The sequence below is a fragment of the Brachycentrus maculatus genome, unplaced genomic scaffold, assembly GCF_059751285.1.
Source record: "Brachycentrus maculatus isolate JH-2025_06_01 unplaced genomic scaffold, ASM5975128v1 h1tg000247l, whole genome shotgun sequence".
NCBI classification, from domain to species: Eukaryota; Metazoa; Arthropoda; class Insecta; order Trichoptera; family Brachycentridae; genus Brachycentrus; species Brachycentrus maculatus.
This window is the reverse complement of record NW_028280998.1, coordinates 134484-161564: the sequence shown is the minus strand read 5'-3', so window position 1 is coordinate 161564 and position 27081 is coordinate 134484. Positions and strand designations below refer to the sequence as shown.

At 32.0% G+C, this 27081-nt stretch overlaps 1 protein-coding gene across 1 annotated transcript in view; it reads left to right on the top strand.

Annotated features, from left to right (window-relative positions):
- The window catches only part of kek3 (leucine-rich repeat, immunoglobulin-like domain-containing kekkon 3 protein), a 290573-nt gene that overhangs the window by 229555 nt on the left and 33937 nt on the right, over window positions 1-27081 (top strand). The window contains exon 3 of the mRNA XM_088265495.1: window positions 14202-14255. The gene's annotated coding sequence lies outside the window, so the exon portion shown is untranslated. The remainder of the gene's footprint in view (window positions 1-14201; window positions 14256-27081) is intronic.

Below are 27081 nucleotides of genomic sequence, written 5' to 3'. Positions count from 1 at the left end.
CAAGAATTTGAGTAGTGTGGTTGTCAATAATGGGTAGAATTAGTGAATGTTACACGTGTGTAAAGAGATCACTCAAACCAGCCTATGACGGTCGTAAGCCCCGTAAATGCCCAGACTTCCATATTCTTCTTCATCTTTGATGAGATGTCAAAAAAAAAAAAAAAAAATAGTAATTACTTTATACAATATGTATATAACATTCACTTTTTTACCCATGATGGACAAATACGTTACTGATTTTTTTTGTTTAATTTATATATAAGTAATACGTTATATTGAAAGGTTGTTAAATAATTTAATTCGCAAAAAAAAACGACTAAAAATTTCAAATTAAAAACAACAAAATACCACATGACATGTGGTATTTAGCTGTTTTAAATTTTAAATCTTTAGGCTACTTTTTCGTGACCATGTTAATTTAAAACATTATGTAGCATATGGCACATATAATAAAAAAATAATTAATAAAATAAAAGTGATAAAGCATCTTAATCAAATATTTATATATTTAAGACATTGTATTGTATATTAAGAACGTTTTTAACTTTATAAAACATTTGGTAATAACAGTATGGTAATTTAAATTTTTAAGTGGCATTACACAAAGTAAACGGTGAATGATAAGGAGAGTGTTATATATAATATGATGTAAATATAGTTTTTATGCCTTTTACGCATTCCTTGGGGAATCTCGGAGAAAACTTGCATAATGGCCCTCATTAACGTTGTAAATAATCCCCCCTAATCTAATAAAGAACAAATTTGTGGATATTTGCGAATTCTGTTAATCTGATTCTAACATAAATTCCGGGGGTTGTTTTGTATGGGTAGACGGGCAGGCTTTTTTCCCTTCGGGGGAGGCATTAAATATCTTGCTGACTGGAGTATTCTCGCAGGATCTGTTTGATATCCGTCCTGTGAGGTCACCCTAAATCCGCCCGGATGTATAAAGTCCGGTTCCGATCTGCAGCATTCTCATCCTCTCGAAATGTTCAAATCAACAAATAAGATAAAAGATAAACATACGCGCACGTGAAAGTTTTGAAATGTTTCAAGTTGAATCATTTACTTTTCTCTTTGCAAACTTGCCAATAAATTAATATTCAAATAAATTGAAGTAAACATCAACAAACGTTTAGTTGAATGAATCATATACATGTTTGCGAACATTCGATTCAACGCAAATCAAAAAGAACTATTTCAGTACTTAAAATTTCTAATGATTTTTTTAATTGTACTAATCCAAGGTCATACCACACTCTCATTGTGTCATTTTGTTGATTTTATTTTTTTTATAATTTTTCGAAATTTGTAAACCATGATTGATAACCACACTACTTTGAATTTTATAACTCTTTAATACATCACGAATCTTTTTCACTGGAATTCACTACAGTCATCTATGTTGGTTTAAGAAAGTTTTTTTAGCCCTGTTATTTAAATATTAAAAATTAACCAAACATTTGGCCGCGAACTCAAACATGACTTTAAAAAAAAATAGTAATGTGGTTGTCAATCATGGGTGGCATTCTAAATATTACACGTGTAAAAAGTGATCACTTAAACCAGCTATCTAACTAACTAAACAAGTTACATTTTGCATACATCGAAATAAAGAGGTGTCTGATAAATAAAAGCTTTCTCAATGCTACACAAATGGCTGTTGTGAACTCAAATGTACTGTGTCATGAGGTTTATAATTTATGAAGGAGTTCCAATTTTTTTAGTGTGGCTGATTTCATGAAGGTCTTTGCTTTTGAAATAATATTTAAAAATTACAAAAATTACTCAATTCATTTGTGAAAGAACGTGGTAATTAAAGCATTGTTCCCCAAACTTTTTCTATTCAAGGTGCACCTACCAAACTTAGGAATCTCTGAGGTGCATTTTACCATGTAACATATCACCAACACACCATGCCATATCATTGCACACCAACTAATCACCACGGCATATTCGTGTGCCGCGGCACACAATTTGCGGAACAATGAATTAAAGGATATTCATATTATTTTTTGACATCTCATCAAAGATGAAGAAGAATATGGAAGTCTGGGCATTTACGGGGCTTACGACCGTCATAGGCTGGTTTAAGTGATCACTTTACACACGTGTAACATTCACCAATTCTACCCATTATTGAAAACCACACTACTCAAATTCTTGGATGTTCTACATATATATATGAACCAATTTAGAAACCTTGTTCATGAATCACTAGAACTTCACTAGAGATATCTATTGGTGAGATGTAAAGAAGCTTTATATTAAGCAGAAACTCTTATATTAGTATGTGAGATCCGAATCCTGGATTATAATCACACACATGAGAAACGCCAGAAAATACCATTTTCATTTTTATTATTAAGCTTATAATTTGACCAGATAATTTATTTACAACATTTTGAGTGTGTCCAAATACTTGTTCACAAAAATATATTATCTTTGATGAGATGTCAAAAAATAATATGAAAATAACTCCTGTAATTGGAGATAATCCAGATTTTGTGAACAAGTATTTGGACACACTCGAAATGTTGTAAAGGATATTCAAATGTTTCGCAATTCAAAAAGGGTGTTTGTCAATATGGGTAGAATAAAGAAAATGACATGTTTATACAGAGATCACTTCAATAAACCTTTGATAGGCCGCGACTCTTGTAAAAACCCAGTAATCCATATTATGCTTTATCTTTGTTGAGATGTTAAAAAATTAAAATAATTCCTAAATGGAGAAACTCGAAACTGGATTTGTGGACAAGGATTTGGATACTCCCAAAATATTGTTGATATTTTAAGTTTGAATTAAACGATATTTTACGGTGCATTGTGTGAACTCGTCGCTAGCGGTGGCGATGTGTCGATTCATACAAGTAGCGCGCCGATAGGGTGGGAGGGCAGTTGGTGCGGGAATTATGGTTGACAATTCCGAATTCAACTTTCGCGTGGATGGAGCCGCCATCCAAATGGCTTAATTTCAGTCAAAGTCGAGCACAGCCCTACACCCACCCCCTCTAGGGGCCGCTTGGCAATACGAGGACCCCTCGCTGATATAGGGGCCTATTCAGAATAAAGAAAATATCTTACTCAACACTAAACGTAGCCATCATTTACCTCTTTTTTTTAATATCTCAACATAGATGGAGAAGAATATGAAAGTTTGGACATTTACGGGGCTAACAACCGTCATAGGCTGGTTTAAGCGATCACTTTACTCACGTGTAACATTTACCAATTCTACCCATGATTGACAACCACAAACTTCGTAAATATCCAGATATATCCATATTCTTCTTTATCCATGCTGAGATACATTAAAAATAACTCCTTTAATTGGAGATAAATCCAGATTTGTGAACAAGTATTTGAACACACTCAAAATATAGTTGATTTACCTCATTACAAGCGAAAAGGCTGATGACCTTTCCTTCGTGTATTTAATGATCAAGATAACACTATTTCTTTATTATGCAGTGCCCTATGCACCATTGGGTGCAGATAAGGGTTAGAAGAAGAAGAAGACATTCGTTTATGCCCTAATGCAACTCTCCAAATAACAATAATACAACTTTTTTTTTGCATTGTTAAATTGATAACAGCTCCTCGTCCTCAGGATCTAGGTCCTTCCTTTTAACTTTTTGGACCCTTTTCTTGGACAAACTTGACTATGGAATCTCATAAGCTGTCCTATACACATTGTCAGTCTCTGGATCACTGAGAAAATAACCACCCTCATTGTCATACGTAGTCTCGACGTCCTGCTTTCAATAATTATTTTTAAGAAATAAAATCCACTAAATAAACTCTTTTAGTAATAGTTATTGGAATAAAAATTTATCGTTTGCAGTTATTTTTTTTAAATTTAAATTTCAAATCCTAATTCTGCCAGCATTCCAGGGTTTACTACCTACTTGATGACTTTATACACTGTGTAACATTTACCTCCCTCCTCATTATTGAACATCCAGATGGCATAATCACATTTTTTTGTGTCTTAAATGTTTGTCGCAGATATTTTTTTAATCATATTTTTATTTGGTGTACGGAGTGTGTGAAAGTTTTTGGTATCGTAAGGGAAGGGTAATTATTTCAATGTTTAAGAATTTAGTATATATGGTAAACCCTAATGATGACAAGGTTCTAATCGAAACCGGTTGGAAAAAGTGTACCAATAAAAAGTGGTTAAAATAAAAATGTTTTATTTTATAAACAATTTTTATTTTTGGATTTATTTCTTATGTTCTTTTTTAATGACAGCGGTTCTCTCAGATAACAATTTGTTAAGTTCATGACTTTATTTAAAATATTAATCGTATGGATAAACGATTAATCGTATGGATATATCGTATATTCAGTATATTGATAAATCATCCATGGGGTGAAAAATCTAGTGTCTGTTTTCATAAATAACATTTTTTGCAAGGATACAGGGAGGTATAAACAAATACTTATATTTTTTGTAATCTTTTAGTTGTACCTTTATAACCTACGCTAGGCTTTGAGAATTGCACCGACATAAATCCGAGTCAAGACTCGGGGTGATACATGTACGAATCAATTTATAGAATTTGTAATTTGAAGCTCTCGAGGGATGTTTAGTGATTTAAATATTTGCAAACGACTTAGCAGTCAAATTAATTTTCGAAATGTGATCTAATGTGATTAATTTCCTAAACGCGGAAGAGGACTACCTTTCAAAAATTTGCTTCGTATAGCTTATACGTATATATTCTTACATATATATATATATATATATATATATATATATATATATATATATATATATATATATATATATATATATATGTAAGAAAGCATGAAGTTGACAAAAGACACATAAAGTATTGGGTTGATGCAAAAGTTTTGACCGTTTTTTACATATATTTTTTTAATTTTTTTTTTTCTTGTGTATTATTTATTTAATAAATTTTATAATTTCCATCAGTTCTTATAACCTTCTCCCATCTTCCTATCAACTTATTAATACCAGTAGTAAAAAATGCCGTGGATTTTAATGCGAAAAATGAAGTAAGGGATGTTTTTACCTGCTCTATTGAATAATTTTTTTCATCATTTAAATTTTTTTGCAGTGATCGGAATAAATAAAAATCAGAAAGAGCAAGATCTGGAAAATACAGTGAATGCTTGATAACTTCCCAATTTAACTCATTTAGCTTGTGTTGGGTCATCATAACCACATGTGGTCGCGCGTTGTCGTGATAAAACACTGCCCCTTTTCTGTTTACCAATTCTGGTCTATCCTTTTGAAGGACCATGTTCAATTTGGATAATTGCTGACAATATCGTTCTGTTGTACTTGTCTTATCGTGTTCCAAGAGTTCAAAATACACAATACCCTTATTATTCCACCAAACACAAAGTATAACTTTTTTTATGGATTTCGGCCTTCGAAGTTGTTAATGGGGCTTGTCCAGGTATAGTCCAATGTCTTTTTCTTGTCACGTTGTTGTACACGACCCATTTCTCATCTCCCGTCACCAAACGATGCAAAAAAGATTCATGTTTTTGTCTCGCACTCAAAGCAACGCGCGTTGAAACACGATCCAATAAATTGGCAGCCGACAATTGATGAGGTATCCAAACGTCGTACCGCGAAACCATTTCCATACGCTTCAAATGTCTTAATGCAATTGTTTGGTTGACTCCCATCATTGACACAATATCCCTGATGGTTAGACGTGGATTGGTGTCAATTATGACTTTTAATTCGTCGTCATCAGACTTCAATGGCCGCCCGGTACGTGGTTTATCAATGAGTGAAAAATCTCCAGATCGGAATTTTGCAAACCATCTTCGTACCTGTCGAACTTTGATGACATCTGCTCCATACACTTCACAAATGTTTTTGGTTGCCACACTCGCGGTATTGTCTTTACGGAATTCATAAAGTAAACAATGACGTAAATGCACTTTATCGAACGACATTTTGAAAAAATACAAGGGGTTATTACTGTACTCTGGCCAGGCCAAAACTGAATAGAAAGTAGAGGGAAAGCATCCTTTATACAATGGAATCATAAAAAAGAAGATACTATTCATAATTTATGAAAAAAATTTTTTTTACCTGGGATCATAAAAAACGGTCATTACTTTTGCATCAACCCAATAGATTGTAGTCGCAATGCGATATCTCAGACAAATAATTCGGCAAAATGATGTATGATAGATGTTCAAATGATAATTTACGGGAAGAATACATGGCTGGGATTATCAATAAAATTTTAAAAAAAAGGTCTGTTGATATAGTTTGAGCATATGAATCGAATAAATGAAGAAAAAATAAACACAAATTTATTCCGTGAATGCTGTTGGTAATAGAATCAACGGAATATCGATAAAAACTTGTCACGATCAAATTTTTAAAATAGTTGAATGTTGTCAAGTCAGTTGTCGGAATAATCGATAGGCAGAGGAGATGAACGAATACGGTAGAGGAAGTTTGTGTGCAAAGATATATTGGTGTGGCGTTATATTATCTCTGCCTACCCTTGCGAAGAAACGGCGTAGTGGTTAGTTGATAACACTGTTTCAATATGATGAAGTGCACTTTGCACCGTTGGGCTAAGGTAAGGGTTTGAAGAATACTGGAAGGGAGTCTTCTCATTTACACTGTGCATCAACATGTTTTCAAATAATTAATTAATATAATATCGTATTTTTACTAGAATCGTAAATAAAAAATATTACTATATCTTGGGTGTACTGGCAAAAAACTTATTATGATTATGATTTGGACTAAGTTCTTATTCAAAGTTTATATGATGACTAGCTTGTATCACGTCAAGTTTTGAAGTTACAGACATATTATTGTTTGTATGGAACTCATAATAGTGGTTGGTATCTTGACATGTTTTAGTCTAAGGTCTAAGGGATTCAAAAAAGTATTGATACTTATGGAGTAACAGTGGAAATATATTAACTTATTCATATTGAAAACGATAGCATTATTTGTTTATGTTTATACTTTAGTCAATATCAGAATGAAAAATATCCATAACTAAAAAATGTGACGTGCTACATTTTCTTGCCTTCGTTTTTTTAATTCGGCTTTGCAAAGTGCATAAAGATACTTATCTTTCTGTTACAAAATGAAAGTTGTAAATTGTTTGCCAGTGTTATTCAAAAGCCTAAATAACAGGGATAATTTAAAAAGGGGTGTAAAATTTAACGTTTTTTGCCAGTATACCCACGATATTATTATCGTGATTGAAAAATTAGTAAAATTACATATTTATATTTTTTATAATTATAAATACTGAGCGACAATTAGTTCAGCCGAATTGAACCGAGCACTTTCTATTAAGCATCGAGAAATCTCATCATGTCTTTTCTCAGTGGGCTTGTACACTCGGAAGCCCGTATGACAAAGCAGAAATATATTGCTCATTTCGTCGAGGGCCTAAATCCGGATATGAATGAATGGAGCGATGAGGAATGGCGGCTGAATTAGGTCTGGTTCGCCGTCCCCATTCACAGGGACTTCACACATCACACGCACGACCCGCGTCAGGGGCCTGGTGGCTTTCAAGAGTGGGTGGAAGGAGAAAAGAGAAAACGTCAAAAGAAAAAGAGGCCCTTTTCCTTTATTTTATTATGAAATCTGACAGTGTGTAGCGGGAAGAATGTTTGAATGACAGGTGTGCTGATTTTTTTTGTTAATATACCTAACGTCCAAGTGGCTCTGAAATCTAGCCACGGCTTATGCAACACCGTTTTTCATGTCCCTACTCAGGCTTCAACTTTATAAGTTTCATAGATTATGGCTACTAGTGAGTGGATTTACTCTTTATGTTTAAAGTTACGATGATTTCATGTGATTTATCAGTGAAAATTCTAGGCAAAAACACTCGCTGATTGACCGTCTTGTACATTTTATTAAATAAATAATAATAAAAAAATACTCCTGTAGAATTTACCATATAAAGACGTATATATATATTTTTTTCTTTATTTTTTTTTGTCCTCTTCCACAGTGTAATGGTCAACACCCTTGGATACGATTCAATTACCAGGAGGGGGGAGGGGAGAATCAAATAAATATATTTTTTTTATTCTAATATTTGCTCAATATTACCCTGGACTGGTACCTGAAGCGGAGGGCTGGTAACCTTTCCTTCATCTGATAAACCTCAAGATAACACTGCGTTTATATGACGCAGTGCCTTATGCACCATCGGGGTGCGGATAAAGGTTAGGTGTTTTTTTTAGGAATTTTATAAACGCCTCATATGGGACTTTATATTTATTCGATCATATACTGACATTTTTTGGTATAATATTCTATTTTTTATAATGTAAAACACGAATGTTTATTTCTTGAATGTTTTTCGCAAATACTTTGTGACACATAGTATAAACTTTTTTTTTTAATATAATTCAATGTTTTAGAATTAGTTCATAAACCCTGATGATGACAAGGTTATTGTCGAAACTGGTTGGAATAAGTGTACAAATAAAAAGTGGTTAAAACAAAGTTGTTTTATTTAATAAAGTTCACAAAGGCTTACTTTATTTCGCTTTCATTTTATTTGACCAGTGACCAAGTTTCATCGTCCCTGGTCAAATAAAATAAAAATTGAAAAAAACTATAAAGTTTTGTTATTTATATGAAAGTGGCTCCACTTAAAATATCAGTAGAAAATTAAGTCCAAGAAAATAAATGCATCTCTAATAATTCTTCTCTACAAGAAAACGGTGTAACGGTTAGTAGGTTAGTAAGATAATAAGCCGATGTAACACAATGTTCAAAATTTCCAATATTTTTAGGGATGGAAGTAAATACGGGTGGAATTCTGTATTCAAATCAGAGGGGCGCATTGATTTAAATTCATTCTATCGTGTAACAGAATCAATTGATGAGTTTAGAATAAAAACCTCCCCTTTCATATCTCTTGAAGCAAATTGGGTTACTACCCCCTGGAGAAAGGGGTTGGTTTCATGACTTACCTTTCTAATGGAAGTGCGTAAAGGTCAATCTTTGTTTTGGATACCAAAACAAATTTAATTAGAAAGCAAATTTAATTTCATTTATTTTCTTTCAAGCCCATTTATTATTGTTGAGAGTGAAGCTCACCTTTAATACTTGTATTCATAAATTCTGACTATACAAAAAAAATCCATACAAAAAAATATTAGGCCAACCCTTGCCACCTTAAAAGTTTTACCTTGAAAAAAGCCACCTTGTTAAAAAGTATCATTCTTTCTTTCTTTTTTTCTTTTATTCATAATTTTTTAATCAAAGATACATTGTATGGCATAATAATCAACAAAGTTACATATACATAGTTTTTTGTTACGTGCTACCTCACTAAGAGAGCAGATTGCTCGTGTTTAGAGAGAGAGTTCGCTTACAGGGTTTGTGCATATAAATAAGAAGTAAAAATAAGAAATAATAAATGGTAATCAAACGGGAGTTTGCCTTATATGTTTTTGTAAATCATTTTTGAAAGATTTTAAATTGATTATATTTTTTATTCTTGCAGGTAATTTATTAAAATGTTTTATTCCTATAAAAGAATAGTGGTTTTGAGCTGCACTATTATTATTATTATTATTATTTTCAGTTATTTAAAAGTTTTGTTTCTCTTGTGTTTCAACTGAATGATTTTAAAATACATAAGCTGTATCTGGTTGTGTAGTGTAATTAAATGAAAAAAAGAATGAAAAAAAAATGAATACATCAATGAAACCACAATGCAACCGAAAGTTATAAAAAGTCTAAGAGACGGAAGCTGTCCTGTTGCAAGATGTCCGCCATGAGTAATGCTTAGATTGTGTGTGTTGCTGTTACGTAGAATAGATGGCGCTGCCATAGCAATAAAAAACATTTTTTCCTTTTACATTTATAGAACCGAATTAAATATTTATTTTTTAAATTTTAAAATTTTAAAACAATCGATGCATTCATTTCGGAGATTTGAGATTTTGAATAAACGAACATTTACAAATTGAAGATTCATTTATAGACTTTTTTATTTTTATTAATTGATACGGCAGTCACTTTGTGATAAAATCTTTCCATTTTTTATTAATGTTTTACTTAGTAAATACTACTATTTTTTTTTTATTTTAATTTTTCTATTTTTTTATTCTTTTATTTGATTGTTTTTTATTTTTTTATTCATCTATTTGAAGAAAAAAAATCTTCCATTTTTTTTATTTAATAAATTTTTTCACTTATTCTACATACATTTTTATTCGTTTTTTAAAAAAATAGGTATTTACCTAGGAAAATAAACAAAATCGCTCTTAAAAAGGCTTCCTTGAACGTACATATTCCCATTAGAGAACTGGTTGTAGATTCCGAGATAGGAACACCAACCCTCAGCCGGTTCCACAGTCCATCAATCACTCATTCCTGTTACTTTTAACCCTCTTTTTCATCCCCCGAGTCACGTGGGCGACTTCCAATATGACCCAACTTAATCTCGTACTAATCGGCTCTTGAATATACGTGTATATTTTCTTTTAGGAGATTTTTTAAAACTATTTTCATAAACTAACGTGATTTACCTTTTTGATAAACCTATAAATATCAGTATTTAATAAAAATATATTTGAATTTAATGGGAAATCGTCACGTGGGATCTCGGAAGAGGTAGGCAGTGAGGATAAAATGCCACACCACTCAATCATTGATAACATTATTCACTTGTGAAAACTTACTTCAAAAGGAATTCCACCGACAAGACACGTAAGGTGGTTTGGTGGGTTTTCGAAACAAAATACATGTATAGAACTTATGAATTTATGGTTTTGTGTATGTTTATGTACGTATGTATATTTTTATTAACAATTAAGTGAATATTTCCTCTCTGGTCTCAATCCTGCGGATTGGTCTGTAGCAACAAATGACATCTCTTTCGCCATTCTCGCCTATTTAATAACGAGTTCCTCACTCAATTTATCCACATGTCCAAAACACTCCATGTAAACACTCCATTCTTAATTTGATTCATAATGCTTGTATTACCCTTACATTATTCCCTTATTTCATCACTGAAACATCTATCGTACATCGTTTTGCACAACTTTATTTTGAGATTCACGCCTCGATTTCATTTAGTCTACTTTCATCCTTCCTTTTACCAGCTCCACGTTTAACTTTCATAGAATATTATGCATAGTAATTTTAATAAACATATTTATAAAAATGTATCACAATATGTGTTCAAGGTTGAGGGTTTTACGTAAAGTTATTAGTTTGCACCTATCAAATGTGGAAAGATAAAGAAAAAGCGAAAGCTTTTGTACTTTTGTCGTTTTTCCAGAACCCCGTTGTATTTGTTTTTCCTTGTTTTATCGTTGTTGTGTTTGTTGGAAGGTCTCCGAAACTTTTCCACTGGTTGGAAAACTTTTTACTTAAAAGGGACGCACCACTTACGCAGGGCGTAGCAAACAAATTATTTAAACAAAATTAAATACAAATCTCAACAAGGAAAAGTTTTTCCTCGATTTGATTATGAATTTATTTGTTATTCGATAGAAATATATTTATATTGATCAAAACAATCAACTTATACAAATACAAATCTTATTTTCCTTAGAAATATGGAATTAAAACCGTCGCTGAAATGTGTCCGAGGGGTAAAGGGTTTTAATGCTTTTAATGCTTTCTGTGTAGCACGCATTAAAATTTGCTACCTTTTTACTCATTCTAAATTCAAAACTGATTGCAGTAGGACGTGGTGCGAATAAATAAAGATTAACATATGATATTTGGAAAACATTTAATATATCGAGTGTGTTTGATAGTTTCAGACAGTAGAACAATAACTAAAAAAACTAATTATAGAAAATTATACTTCATTTTATTACATATTCTTTATAAAGTTAAATTGAATTTAAGCGAATTTGTTAAAAAAATTAAGTAAATGATCACAGAGTTTTTTTTTAAATGAATAACCCGCAAAGCGATCGGCGGGAATCGAACCCGCGACGCCACTTTCGCAGTTGAGCGTCTACCCACCTACGCCACGGCGCCTTTTTCAAATAATAACTGTATTTGAATATGCAACTAACTTATACCTTTTTTGACATTTGAAAGATAAAATAGAAGTTTGGGTTATGACGTGGCTTACGACCTGAATGACATAAATTGTTTAATTCGAAGTTCACAGTTTGAAGGCTGTCTGGAGATGGAATTTGTTCTTGATGAAGATCAAATGCCGCCTTTATAATGTCTGAATTGCTCATTTTTTCTTTTACGACTATGAAATATAGCACCTTATAAGGGCCTATACTCAGCGATGAGAAAAGATATATGCAATGAATTTTCGGCGTGCAGTGGTTCGACATTGTAAGGCACGAGGTAATGTGCAGGAGTGTAGGACGCAGCAACCCTAGGTTCAAATTGTCGTCAAGAAAAGGCGATTTAATTGGCTCGGTTATGTTCTTCGCATGCCTCCCGAGAGCCTCAATCAAGCTTACCTCTTTCACAAGGCATCGGGTTTCCGCCGCCCAGGATGTCCACTCCTAACAATTCGCCAGCAGTTCTCGCCTGAACTTCAGGATATAGATCTGATTTGGAAGGATATACAAAAGACCTGGTAGTCGACAAAATAATTAAGAATTAGTTTGTGGACTCTATATCTTCCACATTTGCAAAAGATATGGATAGATTTAGTGCGAATCACAAGAAAAAATATTTGTCACCCTGTATGTTCTTTAATTTTGATAGAAAGTTTCCTAGTTAAATAGGATTAAAACTTCTATTACTGAATGTGTGTTTATTTCAAACAATTCTAAACAACTCTGTACCACTTTACTTTATTAATCCGTGAACCCATGAAACCTTTAAGCTTGTCAGAGAAAAATCAAAATGGTTTGTTTTTTTGACATTCGAAATTCCTAAATTTTATTTTCTTAAAATATCAAATCCTAAAAGCTTTACTTTGTTGCATGTAAGATGAAAATTGTATGTGAAAGTGTAAGTTTGTGTGTGTGTGAGTTTGTGTGCGCGCGCGCGTGTGTGTGTGTGTGTGTGTGTGTGTGTGTGTGTGTGTGTGTGTGTGTGTGTGTGTATGTGTTTCCAATCAATTTATTTAAAAATTTGCATTATTGTAAGCATGTTCATATTTACAAATACTAGATTCGATAGATTTTGGCATTATTTGTGTCAATACAGATAAAAAGAAGTCTATTGAGGAAGAAAAGGAGAAGTCTAGACATTTACAAGGCTAACGACCTATCACTTTCTTTTAAAATTATTATTATACTTTTCTGAACCGCACATAATATAGCATAGAGCAATGGATAACATCGAAGGAGTGTTATCTTAATTAGTAATTACGCGAGACGGGGTGAAAGGTCCTTGCCCTTCAGGCGCTATTCGAGGACAATATAAGAAAAAAAATTAGAGCGAAAAATCACTTAAAAGAATTAAAAAATGTACCCGGTACGTTAGTAATGATATGGTGGTAAATTTACTGAGCATTCGATTTACGCATGATTGAATTTTCCAATTACGCAAAAAAGCTTCCGTACCTGAAAAATCCAAGCTCAGCAATTTCCTACATATAATTTAATTATATTTCTTCAGTAGAGTCGGCATCTCCGGTAAGAAGAATTTCCGTCGACGTTTTAAATAAATTTGAAAAGTATTTTGTTTACGTTATAAATAGTCACGTAACGCATTTCATTACCATTTAAAAAATAACCCGCGATGACATTTGAAATCAAATTTTTCCGTGTCTGTCTTGCATTGGTTAGCGATATTGACTACAAGAACGCTACATATCTACTTCTTTTTCTTCGTACCCCCATTGACAACGAATGATGCATAGGGCACAGCTGCTTGTTTATATTTGAATTGTTATATTATATCAGTTAAATTATATAATAATATAATATAATGTATTTATTTACATCATTTTGAGTGCGTCCAAATACTTGTTCAAAAAATCTGGATTATCTCCAATTACAGGAGTTATTTTTATAATTTTTTTTTGACATTTCATCAAAGATGAAGATGAATATGGAAGTCTGGGCATTTACGGGGCTGACAACCATCATAGGCTCGTCAGCCCCTTAAATGCCCAGACTTCTATATTCTTTTCATCTTTGATGAGACGGTAAATAATTTAAATTTAATTTAATAAAAAATAATTTAAAATATATATATATATTTTTTTAAATATTTTCCCATGAAAATACCGTAAATAAATTATGTTTTTTTACAGGATGAAAACGCATCTCAAAGTACAGCATAGAAGGAGTTCCTAAGCTAGCAAGAGGTAAGAGAAAAACTTTTTCTTCAAGTGAATGTAAAACGACTGTAGAAGAGGCGAAGATTTTTTGCAAATACATATTGGTGTAGCGTTCAATTTTCTATACCTGCCCATTCAGAAAGCAAAGGGATGGATAGTTACTATTATTTTATTTAAACCATTTATGCTCTCTACTAATTGTCTTTTTTATCTTTAAAATTCATAGAGATTGTACAGAAATTAATGATTTAGTTGAAAACTCATTTTTTCGTTAAAAAGTTTGTTATGTTTAACGGGTCTTGACGGGTTGCGTTTATTTTGATTTTTAGTACATTAGGAGCAGAGTAACGGTTATGTTTTATGTATTGTGAATTAAGCTCAGGTAAAATATTTACGCAATATTGAAGCCAAGCTAGCGGTTCACAATGGCGTGCTGGTGCTGACACTTATGTATGGAAGCGAAACATTGGAACTGGCAACGGAAAGATGAAAGCAGAGAGAACGCTGTTGAAATACGCTACCTTTGACGAATGTGTGTAAAATCATTGTATGACAGAATTAAAAACGAAGATATAAAAAAGAAATGTAAGGCTGAACAAGGAATAATTGAAAAGATTAGGAATAATTCTTTACGGTGGTATGGAAAACAGAACGAGGATGACCGAAAAAGACTTGGCAGGATCAGATAAATAAATCAGAACCTAAAATCTGGTAGAGTCAAAAGTCTGCGTAATCGAAGGGCATGTATGACAAGATGTATGGATGTGAAGGAGGCTAGGAGTGTATGTCAGGACAGAAGAGTGTGGCGTTCCATCCTTTTTGCCTACCCCTGCGGGGAAACGGCGTGATGGTAGTAGTAGTAACATATGTACTATTCTACCCATAGGTATCGGGTTGAGGTTCCGTGGTTAGTGTCGTGGACTCTTGAGTCAGAGTTTTTCGGTTCGATCCCACTTTACCACAAATTAATACCAACTTATAATGAGCAGCTTAGGCTCACAGAAATAGTAAAGAATTGAAGAATTTTTGTAAAAGATAAAAAACACAAACATATCTCTTCTATTTTATGAAAATCATAATAATAATAATTGTGAAACAAACTTCTTAAATTTTACACCACATATTCAAACCATAAATGATTGCTTCTAAATGATTTTTTTTATTTTATTTATTGTTTCGGTATTAACTTTGTGGTAAGACATGTTACAATGATTAAAGAAAACACTTGTTTTTTACCACTTGAGTTTTATTATAGACTACATGTTTCAGAAGTTAAACTTCCATCATTCAGGTCTGTATAATAACTCAATTATTATACAGACCTGAATGATGGATAAATAATATAATAATTTATAAATAATTGGATAATAAATAATAATTCAATAAATAATTGAATTATTATACAGACCTGAATGATGGAAGTTTAACTTCTGAAACATGTAGTCTATAATAAAACTCAAGTGGTAAAAAACAAGTGTTTTCTTTAATCATTGAATTTTTTTTTACATTTTAACACGAATGAAGAAGAATAATAATAATTGATAAAAATAAAGTAAAAACCACTATTTATTAAATGTGTATGCCGATCGTGTTTTGATATCTACAACACCATTTTTATACTGTTATCACGAAGCACGTGTCTTATAATAAATAATAAATTAGATTATTTTTAAATCCCAACGTAGTTGAGAATATGGAAGTATAGGTATCGACAGAGCTTATGATCTATAATAGGCTGGTAAAGTGATCACTTTAAATACGTGCAACATTCACCATTCTACTTATGATTAACAGGTACACTCCCAAATTTCAATCTCAATCTCATGACACAGTACATATGAGTTGACAACAGCCATCTTTAATATATTTTAAAAGCTTTTTTTACGTAGAGACACTTTTATACGGATATATGCAAGTTCCAAAGTATTTTATATATGAATACTTACGAATACGTACACAATTTTAAAAAAATACATTAATTTTCCTTATTTACTAAATTTAATAACGCAATCAATTTTGTGCCAATTTTCTCATTTCTTTATCCTGTTTGAAACGTTTTCCCAGCTACCCCCGGGAAACTTCCCTCACAGATGTCGGAAAATGTACAGCCGATTTTTCACGTTTCCTCTATTGACATCCCTCCAATACAAATTCTTTCAGTGCCGTAAAAACCCGCTGAAAAATGATCCTGCACCTGACAGCTTCGGCTGCCAGACGGTTAAAAGTTCACAATAAACTGCCTGAAATCTCACCGTATTAGGCATGAAACATTTTCAGGGAAATTTAATATGTGACGTAAACACGTAACAAAATTCATGACAAGCAAAAGAAAACGCATTAGAATCTAAAGTTTTTTAAAAAGAAAATCTTATATTCGTTTATAACAAGCGACAATGTTTTCAAAAATAAATAATATTTTTTTTTATTGTAACTCATTGTTTTGATATTTTTACAAAAAATATTACACTCCGTTCATTAACTAGACATTTCTAAGTATAAAATAGACTGATGAAAGTATACATAATGCAGTTGAAATGTGATCTATCTATCAGACAAATGAATGGCAAAACTATGTAAAACATCGATATGTTTGAATGGTGAAATAAGGAAAAAATACATTACTGAGATAAGCACTTTCGATAAAAATTAGGAAATGTAAAAGGTGTAGGAATGGTTTAAGTATGTAAATCGAATGAGTGAAGAAAGGACCGTAGATTTTTTTTGCGGTGAAAATATAATAATTAATGTTTTACTTAGTAAATACCACTATTTCTTAAAATCTACTGTGACACGTGTTTCGATGCATTCCGCTTCATTTTTAAGGAAAAGTGGTATTTACTAAGTAAAACGGAAATGGAAAGATTTTACCACAAAGTGACTGCCGAATCAATTAATGAAAATATAATAGTTGGATGTAAAATTTCTTTTGATTTAGTATTTCAAGTATTGAAAGTGGTCAGTTCAGTGATGCATGAATATGGAAGAATGACGTTGAATGATTGCAGGAAAAGTGGTATTTACTAAGTAAAACGAAAATGGAAAGATTTTACCACAAAGTGACTGCCGAATCAATTAATGAAAATATAATAGTTGGATGTAAAATTTCTTTTGATTTAGTATTTCAAGTATTGAAAGTGGTCAGTTCAGTGATGCATGAATATGGAAGAATGACGTTGAATGATTGCAGGAAAAGTGGTATTTACTAAGTAAAACGAAAATGGAAAGATTTTACCACAAAGTGACTGCCGAATCAATTAATGAAAATATAATAGTTGGATGTAAAAGTTCTTTTGATTTAGTATTTCAAGTATTGAAAGTGGTCAGTTCAGTGATGCATGAATATGGAAGAATGACGTTGAATGATTGCAAAAACAGTAATGTGGCATTCTTTTATATCTACCCTGTAGAAAAGCGACGTGATGGTTAGTTTGTTAGTGTTTTTTTGTTAAAATATGGATACCTTACAAAAATGAAAAGTAATATGGTATTCAATGTTTTTTATTAAAATAAAATAATCTAGCAGATATCAATTTGAAATATTTGATAATATCAAAAAGGCATATTTTTATGACAATGAAGTAAAAAAACTGCTTTTAATTTAAATTTGAATACATTTCTAATATCCGATAATAATGTCAAAAGAAATAGTGAGTATCAATTACTAGGAAAAGTGTCAAAATGACTACTGTTTACCACACTTTGGTTCATAAAAGCCCTTAATTACTGTTTTATCCCTCTTATTTATTCGTTTTTCTTAAATTTCAGTGGTTTATTACTTAATAACAAGATTTTATTCTCAAATAAAGAGAGTGGGAAGGAGAAACGTTTGCAGCAAGAAGTCATTATGGTAAGTCACAGAGAAAAATCTCACAAAGTAAATGGCCGAAAGTAATAATAATTATTACACACCATTATCTTGGTCCCAAAGAACCAAACATCGCCAAACAGCGGCCAAATTGTAGCGAGGGATAATCATTCATTCGCTAGGTGCAATTAGCCTTAACTAATGATTTCGACTTTTCTACTATGAATATTGTCTTGTCAAGAGAATTGGTTAAAAGCTTTCTCGAGGACATTAGAGGGACGTTTCATAAAATAATACCGACTAGACTGTAGTGAAAATTGCTCCTCGAGTATTAAAAAAGACTTGGGTATAATGAGGAAGACCACAAAACAAACGCTATGCCTTTCTTAATGTGTTTGAATTTAGTTTAATGTCGTTTTCAGTACAGTAGGCATAGTAATAAAATTTTATTTCCAAAGTGATTTAAACACATGGAAGTGAGGCATAGAGCTGGCCAAAAAAAGATAAAAGTAGACTAGATGCAGTTGAAACGGTACCATGTCTTGAATGTTTTTCGCAGATACTTTGTGGTACATTTTATAAACTTTATAAAATAAAACAACTTTGTTTAAACCACTTTTTATTGGTACACTTTTTCCAACCGGTTTCGACGAGTCGTTTACGGAGTGGGTGGAAGTTTTTGGTATCGTAAGGGAAGGGCAATTAACTATAACCTAACTATGAGAATTTCAATGTTTTAGAATTAGTACATAAACCCTGATGATGATAAGGCTCTTGTCAAAACCGGTTGGAAAAAGTGTACCAATAAAAAGTGGTTAAAACAAAGTTGTTTTATTTTATAAAGTTTATGAAATGGTATCTTTCAAGAAAATTTACGACGAATGTATGTATGACAGACGTTTTAATGGTGATGTGAGGTAAAAAAGAACGGCTGAGAAAAGCACTATCGATAAAATTAATAAAGGTGTGTTGAGATGGTTCGGGCATGTGAATCGATCAAGTGAACTTTCTTCACATTCTTTCAACGGTAAAATAAACTTACGAGGCAAATTCGGTTGGTAATAGAGCAGAAAAAGACTAAGGAACTACTTGGCATTATCATTAAAATACTTGGATGTACTTAAAAGTGGTCAGGTCAGAGGTCAGAAAATTGGCGGGTATATATGAGGAAATGCATGTATTTAGAAGAGGCGAATAATGTTTCCAAAGCCAGAGAAGTATGGCGTTCTATTATTTTTGCCTCTCCAATGAAAAAATATCGTGATGAATAGTTAATTCTAAAAAAAAACGCTTTTGTCTATTGTTACCCCCTGGGAATCGGTCTCGGGACCTCCAGCATAGTAGCTCAATATGCTTACCACTACACTATGGAAACGGACAGCATACAGTTTTAATATTTTATTAATTTATGAAAACTTTATGTTCAGAAAAGACATTGGTGGCCTTATTACTAAAAAGCAATATCTTCCAATAAATAAAAAACTGACTAGTAATTTTTGGTCAAAATGTTTGATATCTTATACAGCTAGTTGCAATCAGAGGGTAGATAATACTTATGTAAAGTAATTAAATTATTTAAAGTAAGCATTCCTTTTATTTTGTCCGCCTCCGTAGTGTAATGGTCAGCACGCTCGGCTACCGTTCTGGAGGTCTCGGGTTCGATTCCCAGGGGGGGTCAAATAAATATAAGTGATTTTTTCACTGTAATATTTATTCAATACTACCCTGGACTGGTACCTGAAGCGGAGGGCTGATCACCTTTCCTTCATGTGTAAACGATCAAGATAACACTGCGTTTATATGAAGCAGTGCCCTATGCACCATTGGGGTGCGGATAAGGGTTTTATTATTATTATTTATCAAGCGTTCCTTTTATAAATTTTTATACCCCTAGACAAAACAAAATTTTTTTTTTTTCGTCAGTGTATGATGCAATTCATTGACGCGGGGTAAAGATTTAGGGAATCCACTATCCGGATGGAAGCTGCGAGCAATTGATAGCGAATGCTCCTCACGCAACTCTCTGGCCATTGACGGATAAGGCGGCCGAAGGGAGGGCCCTCCAGATTTATGTCCATCGTTATGGTAAGCTCTTATGGTAAGCTGGCAGCGTTTAGCTGACTCGCGCGCTTATGGTAATATCACGCCCCGAGTCTGGTCGCGGGCGGGAGCTTTTATGGGGGATTTTATGCGAACTTAATCGGCGCCAGCGATCCCTTACATTACCCCCGTTATGACGTAGATTTTGATGTTTGAATCCGTGTGGAAAATTGATTCGCCAAATTACTGTCGAGGCGGAGCGCATTTTTTAAAGTACTCCAATAATTCACTACATTTATGACATTTTATACGCCCTCAGTCAATTTTGTAAAGTCGTTTATTACAATATAACGTTTTTTGGCATTGTTCAACAAAAAATCAATTCAACAACAAAAAATTGATTGGAGCGAGTCTATACCACACTGTTTGGATTTAAGCCACAAAAATTATAAGCCACATGAATTAATATAGCTCTCACTTTGTTATAGTATTTATAAATTTTTATTTACAACATTTTGAGTGTGTCCTAATACTTGTACACAAATCAGGATTATCTCTAATTATAAGAGTTATTTTTCATATTATGTTTTTTGAAATCTCATCAAAGATTGTGATTATGAGATTATTAAAAAAAAACTTGTTTATTTACCATTTAAGTTTATTTGACGAATAGTTTTGGAAGCTAAGCTTCCATCCTCAGGTCTAAATATAAACTCTTTTTGACTAACCACTTTTTTATTACTTGTACACTTTAACCTACCGGTTTCAACAAGAACCTTGTCATCATCAGGGTTTATTGAATTCTAAAATATAAAATACTCATAAATAATTACATTCCCTTACAAAAACTAAATCCTAGCAATGTGCCACAAAGTATCTGCGAAAAACATTCAAGAAATGATTTTCAATGTGTTTATTTAAGTACATATTTTAACGGATAACCAGGAGAATAATATTTCTTACATTAATATTTGTTAATATTATGAGGATAATTAACTTTTTTAATTGTACATAGATGATGATTTTTAAAATGAAAAAAAAAAAACGTTTTTTATTCATTTAAATATGGACTATCCAATGCAAAATACCGTCATAAACATTTCTGTCGTTCAGAAACACCCTTTAATAAAGTATTTGAAATACTTGATTATGTCATTCAAGTATTTAGAATGTAAGTATTTAGACATTATAATTAAGTTATAATAAAATATTTATAGTGATTTTGAAACAAAGTTACATTTTCTGATTATAAAATGGAATATCACAATGTTACTGCTTCAAATATAAATTATATTCCATATTTTTCTTTTTCTATGTTGAGATGTTATGATTATAAATATATATAGTAATTAAAATGATTATATATGTATGTAAAATGAAGCAAAGGAATATTCTCTCTTCAGTTTCAATTAACAACTTTCATAATTAAAGACAAACATAAATTAGCTTTAAAATTAAGTTGAGACTGTTGCAAGGTGTCTTTCATCTCGGTAGTGCCAGATTATAAATTGACGCAAATTTATCAGTGAGCTTAATACGTCCTACCATGTGAGGGGTGGTTGCTCTGAACTCGAATTGCACGAAGAGTTCAGCAGAGGCGAGCTGTGTATTGTTCTGAAAGTGACTGACTCAAGGAATTGAGCTTGAGAAATGTTGACTCGTTGCCTAAGTGGAAAGTGTACTTATTCCCACTGCTTTGGAAGGGAAGGGAAACTACATATGACCAGATCTAAGAATATATTTATTTATTTCTAAACCCCCCTTGTATGAAAGTGACGAGTGGAGTTGGCATAAGAAGGGTGAAAGAAGATATAATGCAGTAGAATTGCGATCTTTAAAACAAATGTGCGACAAAATGATGTGTGTTACACGTTAGAATGACATTAAAAGAAACGAGTACAAGGCTAAGATAAGTATTATAATTTTAAATTAATATTTTACATAGTAAATCTACTATAAATACCACAAAAGTGGTATTTACTAAGTAAAACATTAATTAAAACTGGATAGATTTTACCACAAAGTGACTGCCGAATCAATTAATAAAAATAAGTATTATCCATGAAATTAAGAAAAGTTTAATCAAAATGGAAAATCATGTTTTCAGATGTTTCTTATTATGTAAAAAAAATGTAATTCAGGAATAATTTGACTCCTGACCCGACCGCTTTCAAGTGTTTGATATTCTTGATTATGCAAAGTTTTCCTTGGTCTTCCTTTGCTCCTTTTTTTTAAGACATTCGCTTCATAAATTTGTGTCACCGTTCTTTTTTACTCATTCGTTCCATATGCACAAACCATCTCAACACACCTTTCCTAATTTTATCGATAATGCTTATCCTAGCTTTGCATTCCTTATTTTACCATCCGAACATCTATCATAAATTGTTTTGGTTAATTCGATTACAAACCTTAACCGAATTGAGTTACGACTTATTTTGAAGAATAGGTTATTTAACTCGATAGCTCGTGTCTAAATGCGGTAACTTATTAACTCTGGAGTGCCGTTAAGGGAAGAATAAGAGTGAAAAGAAGATTGGTGCAGTGAGTGAGACGATTGAAAATTACGTTCATATGGGGACCTATTGTTTACATTCCGGTCTTGAAAACTGAAAGACAAAGTCGCGGAAGTGTGCAGTGGAGTTTACAAATTAATCTGCACTTCAAAAGCTAAATAATACGTTCTTAAACTTCAGTCGGGATGTGGCTCCGTTGTTACAGTCGCAAACTTTTAGTCAGAGATCCTAGGATCGACCTATACTCTATCACAATTATACAACTTTTTTAAAAAACTAAGAAAAAAGTATGCAATTGCAACATTTGTGAACATCATAAGTATTTTATGCAAGTGTATTTTTAATTTTTTTAATAATATGTTTTACCAATTTTTACAACCATAAGATTATATATAGAGGCATCTTTATATAAATTAAGAATAATATGAATATAAAGGTTAATATGAATATAAACATGGCTTATAACCTGTCATAATCTGGTTAAAGTGATCATTTATAAGCATTTAATATTTAATATTTCATTAATTTACAACTTCAAGAAGCTTATATAGGAATATATGTTTTAATTGACAACTTATTTCACATTTTTCGTTACGATGCTTTTTTATTAATTAGGAGAGACCTTTATAAAATGTTTCAACTAGTCAATGGCAGGTCCTGAGCTTTTAAAAAAAAAAATTTTCTTCTCAAGTACCCTTGAGGTTGTAGTTTATGAAAATTAAGCTATTTAAATTATCCAAAATATTTCATTTTTATTTATTACCCACGGCAACTCTACTTTAATTTTAGAAGTATTTATGTTTTAATTGACACCTTCTTTCACATGCTGGTTTGCGACAGCATCTAAGGCTGTTAAAAGTTAAATGTTTAAGTTTTTTTTTAAATTACGTAAGATTCTAATCAAATATTGCTTAAATTAACCTTCGACAGATCTAATTACAACTCCAATCATTCAAAAAATGCTTTAAAATTTATGAATGTGTGTATAATTTTTTATCGAAATATTTACACAATGTTTTTGAAACTTCAATATATGGATACAGGTGAATTAATAATACAACGTTTTTTTGTTGCAGTTGTTTGTGATTTGTTTTGCTTCTTCTCTCCCAAAAGGTATCCGCTATTTAAAAGTTACAGTGGAGATTCTCTTACTACGTTCAAATGGCTTGTGAAAGTTTCAGGAACTGAAAGTCATACTGAAAAGGTAGGAGTAGTCTGCGAATTATAACAGTAGTTTCTTGAATCACTGGTTAATTAACACAAGTTCTAGAACTCGTCACAACATCCCAAAAGCCAATTGCATTAAAGTTTACTCTAGTTTGTGGACTAGCAATCTATTGTTATGAAGGAGAAACCCATCCTTAATTACACTAGAATTGGTGACCGGAAAAAACGGACACGTAAGAAAATTCGCTGTGTCGTAATGTCTATTAAATAAAAAATATCCTTTTTCATGTAAAAGATATTTATTTCAGCACTAACATTAAACCTTTTGACATTCTACCAACTTATGAGATTACAAATACAATGCTTCAATTAATGTTTAAAACAACTCATAGCAATACCAAACCGATTTTTAACAAAGAAATTCATAATCATAATACACGAGGACATAACAAAGTACATGTTATATTTTCTTTTTTGTAATATTTTCTCATTTTTTATATTTTCTCATTTGTTTATTTTAAATATGCTTCTTACCTTATGTTTTTCCCATTTATTTCTTTTAAATTTGCTTCTTATGCCTATTTGTTTTACCTGTTTATTGTTTTTATATTTAGCAAATTGATTAGTTTTGGCTATTTTTTAAAATCTTTTTTTTCAAAATGAAAGTCTGGGTATTTATAGGGTTTATAACTTATCATATGTTGGTTTGTAAAAAAATTATAAGTGTGTAAAACGATCACTTAACCAGCCTTTGACAAGTCATAAGCCTTGTAAATACCCAGACTTACACTTTCGTCTTTATCTATGGGAGATGTCAAAAATGTAAAATAAGAATGAATTAACAATAAATATGGGAGGCGAACACTGCAATAAATTGTTTCAAGCATTTTTAATTTGTTGCCGATGGATGTTAGAGGTCAAAATAAAATATGGAACAAAGGCAAAATAAAGGAATGGGTAAATGATCAAGAGTTAATTTTTAAAAAAAATTGTAAAATGTTTATATTCTAAATTTTACTCCCTTTTTTGTGTGTATATTAGGTTAAAATCATTAAAAACTATAAAAATGTATTAAAAAAAAACTCCACCGACAACACACACAAGATGGCTTGGTGGGTCTCTGTGAAAAAAAAATATTCTAAATATGTAAAATTGTGATTTATTTATGTGTATACAATTAATGTTAAAAAAAAATTTAATAAAATTTTTAAAAAGTTGCCTTTTTTCAACACAAAATACAAAAACAAAACAGAGAAAAATTTCGTCGTTTTAATTCTGAAAAGTCGATAAATTATTATTGCAATTATATTTTATGACGATATGAAGTTACGTACACCATTTGATTGGCTATTTTCACATTGTGGCAATTCCGAATGCGGGTTTGGTAATCAAATTTGCAACGAGGTAATCTTTAACAATTATCTGTATTGCGCGTCCAGTCTGCACTGCAGTCCCGAGCCGGCAGACTAATATATCAATCTCCCGTAATCAGTGCCGGCTCAATCTGCATAATGAATATTTGCATTAATTGTTGGTTTATAGTGGAGCGCCATCGGAACTAGAAATGTGCACCCGTTACTCCACCGCCGTGAAGCTTGCTTTACATCGGTAGAATTGCGGTGGCTTTGGAGTAGCGCACTTTATAGCATAAAAAAATAATCACACACTCAAAATTTGCGCACATCTTCCATACAAATAATGTCAAACATTTTATTATTTTTTAAAAAGTTTAAAGAGAGCAAACAGTTTAATATTTTTTCAACTTTTTATCTTACCAAGAAATCATTAATATCTCAATAGAGCCAGGTGTTCGGTTTTCTTCCGAACCGTACGGTATTTTAGCACCGTGTTCGGAGTTCGTTACGGGCGGTTCGGTATTTGTTTCGGATTATTTTTTCTCTCTGATGCTTTTGTTAACCAAGAATATCATGCTATACTTCGCCATATAACAGTTCGATAGGCAACTTTGTTTCTAGCTGTGAAAAAACTGTTGCTTGATTGGAAGGCTATCAAAAGATGCCTTGAAGAGGTTGAGAATGAGTGCAATAGATTATTTGGTTCTTCGTTGCTAAGAAAACAGTGGATTGTAGAGTACAGGACAGCCGTAATAAATTGAGTGTGGACATGGTGAAGGTTGAATTATGTATACGATGTTATTTCAGTCTGACACGTCGCGAAATGCATGGGGCAGTTACAGTAAATAAGACATTGCTCGAAGCGTACAGTAGTGAGAAAATATTTATTTTTTATAAGTTAGGTTAGCTAGTTGCTCTTGTGCAATGGTACTTTGTATTTTAATTTTTTTTGCTCACTGTTCGGTGTGTATTTGAAAAGGCCTGGCAACCCTGATGTCTGGATATTCACCAAGCTTACGACCTGCTATAGGTTGGTTTAAGTATTTATACTCTTTATAAGGTTCACCATTCTGTATAATAAAATGACAACTAAGTACATTTTTCCACATTTACTTTATTTGGCCAGTGAGTGGGTTTTGTAGTTACCGACATCATTAGACACTAGTCAGTCTATACGAGAGCGTACTTGATACTATAATATTTTATCGTTTTGTATTATTTATATCATGATTTGCGTTAAAACTTTAACACAATATATTTTTATATGTTTTAGAGTTAGATGCATTCGACTTTATACTGGAGAACCCGTGTTCGATTTCCAGTGACATCATAATAAAAATAAAATAAGTTATTTTTCACTGTAATTTATAATTTTATAAGAATCAAAATGCTAAGAACTTGCCTTCCCGTAATTAACAATAAACGTAAAAATACTTCAATGCTATGCAGTGCCCTATGCACTGGGCACTGCATAGCATTGAAGTATTGTGCCAATGAAAGTAGCGTATTTTAAATAAAATGTCCTAACTACTACCAAACATTGACTTTTTCTGTAATAATAACTTTTTTTAACTAACACAGTATAAAATATTTGTTTTCCAATTTGTTTAAAATGTTGACTGAAATCCTTTCCACCGGAGATGCCACAGCCTTTCCACCACAGCTGAAGAAACAGCATTAAATTAGATATAGGAAATTGCTGAGCTTGGATTTTCCAGGTACGGAAGCTTTTTTGCGTCATTGGAAAATTCAATCATGCGTTAATCGAATGTTCAGTAAATTTACCATCATATCATTACTAAAGTACCAGGTACATTTTCTTAGTTATTTTAACTTAGTAGAATAAGTATGGTAAATGTTAATTCAATTTTCTTTTTACTTTAACTTAATTTTTATATAATCTTAACCGTACAATCTTAAAGCCATGATATTTTTCTTCATACAAGTACCTGCCAGGCACTAACCTCTTT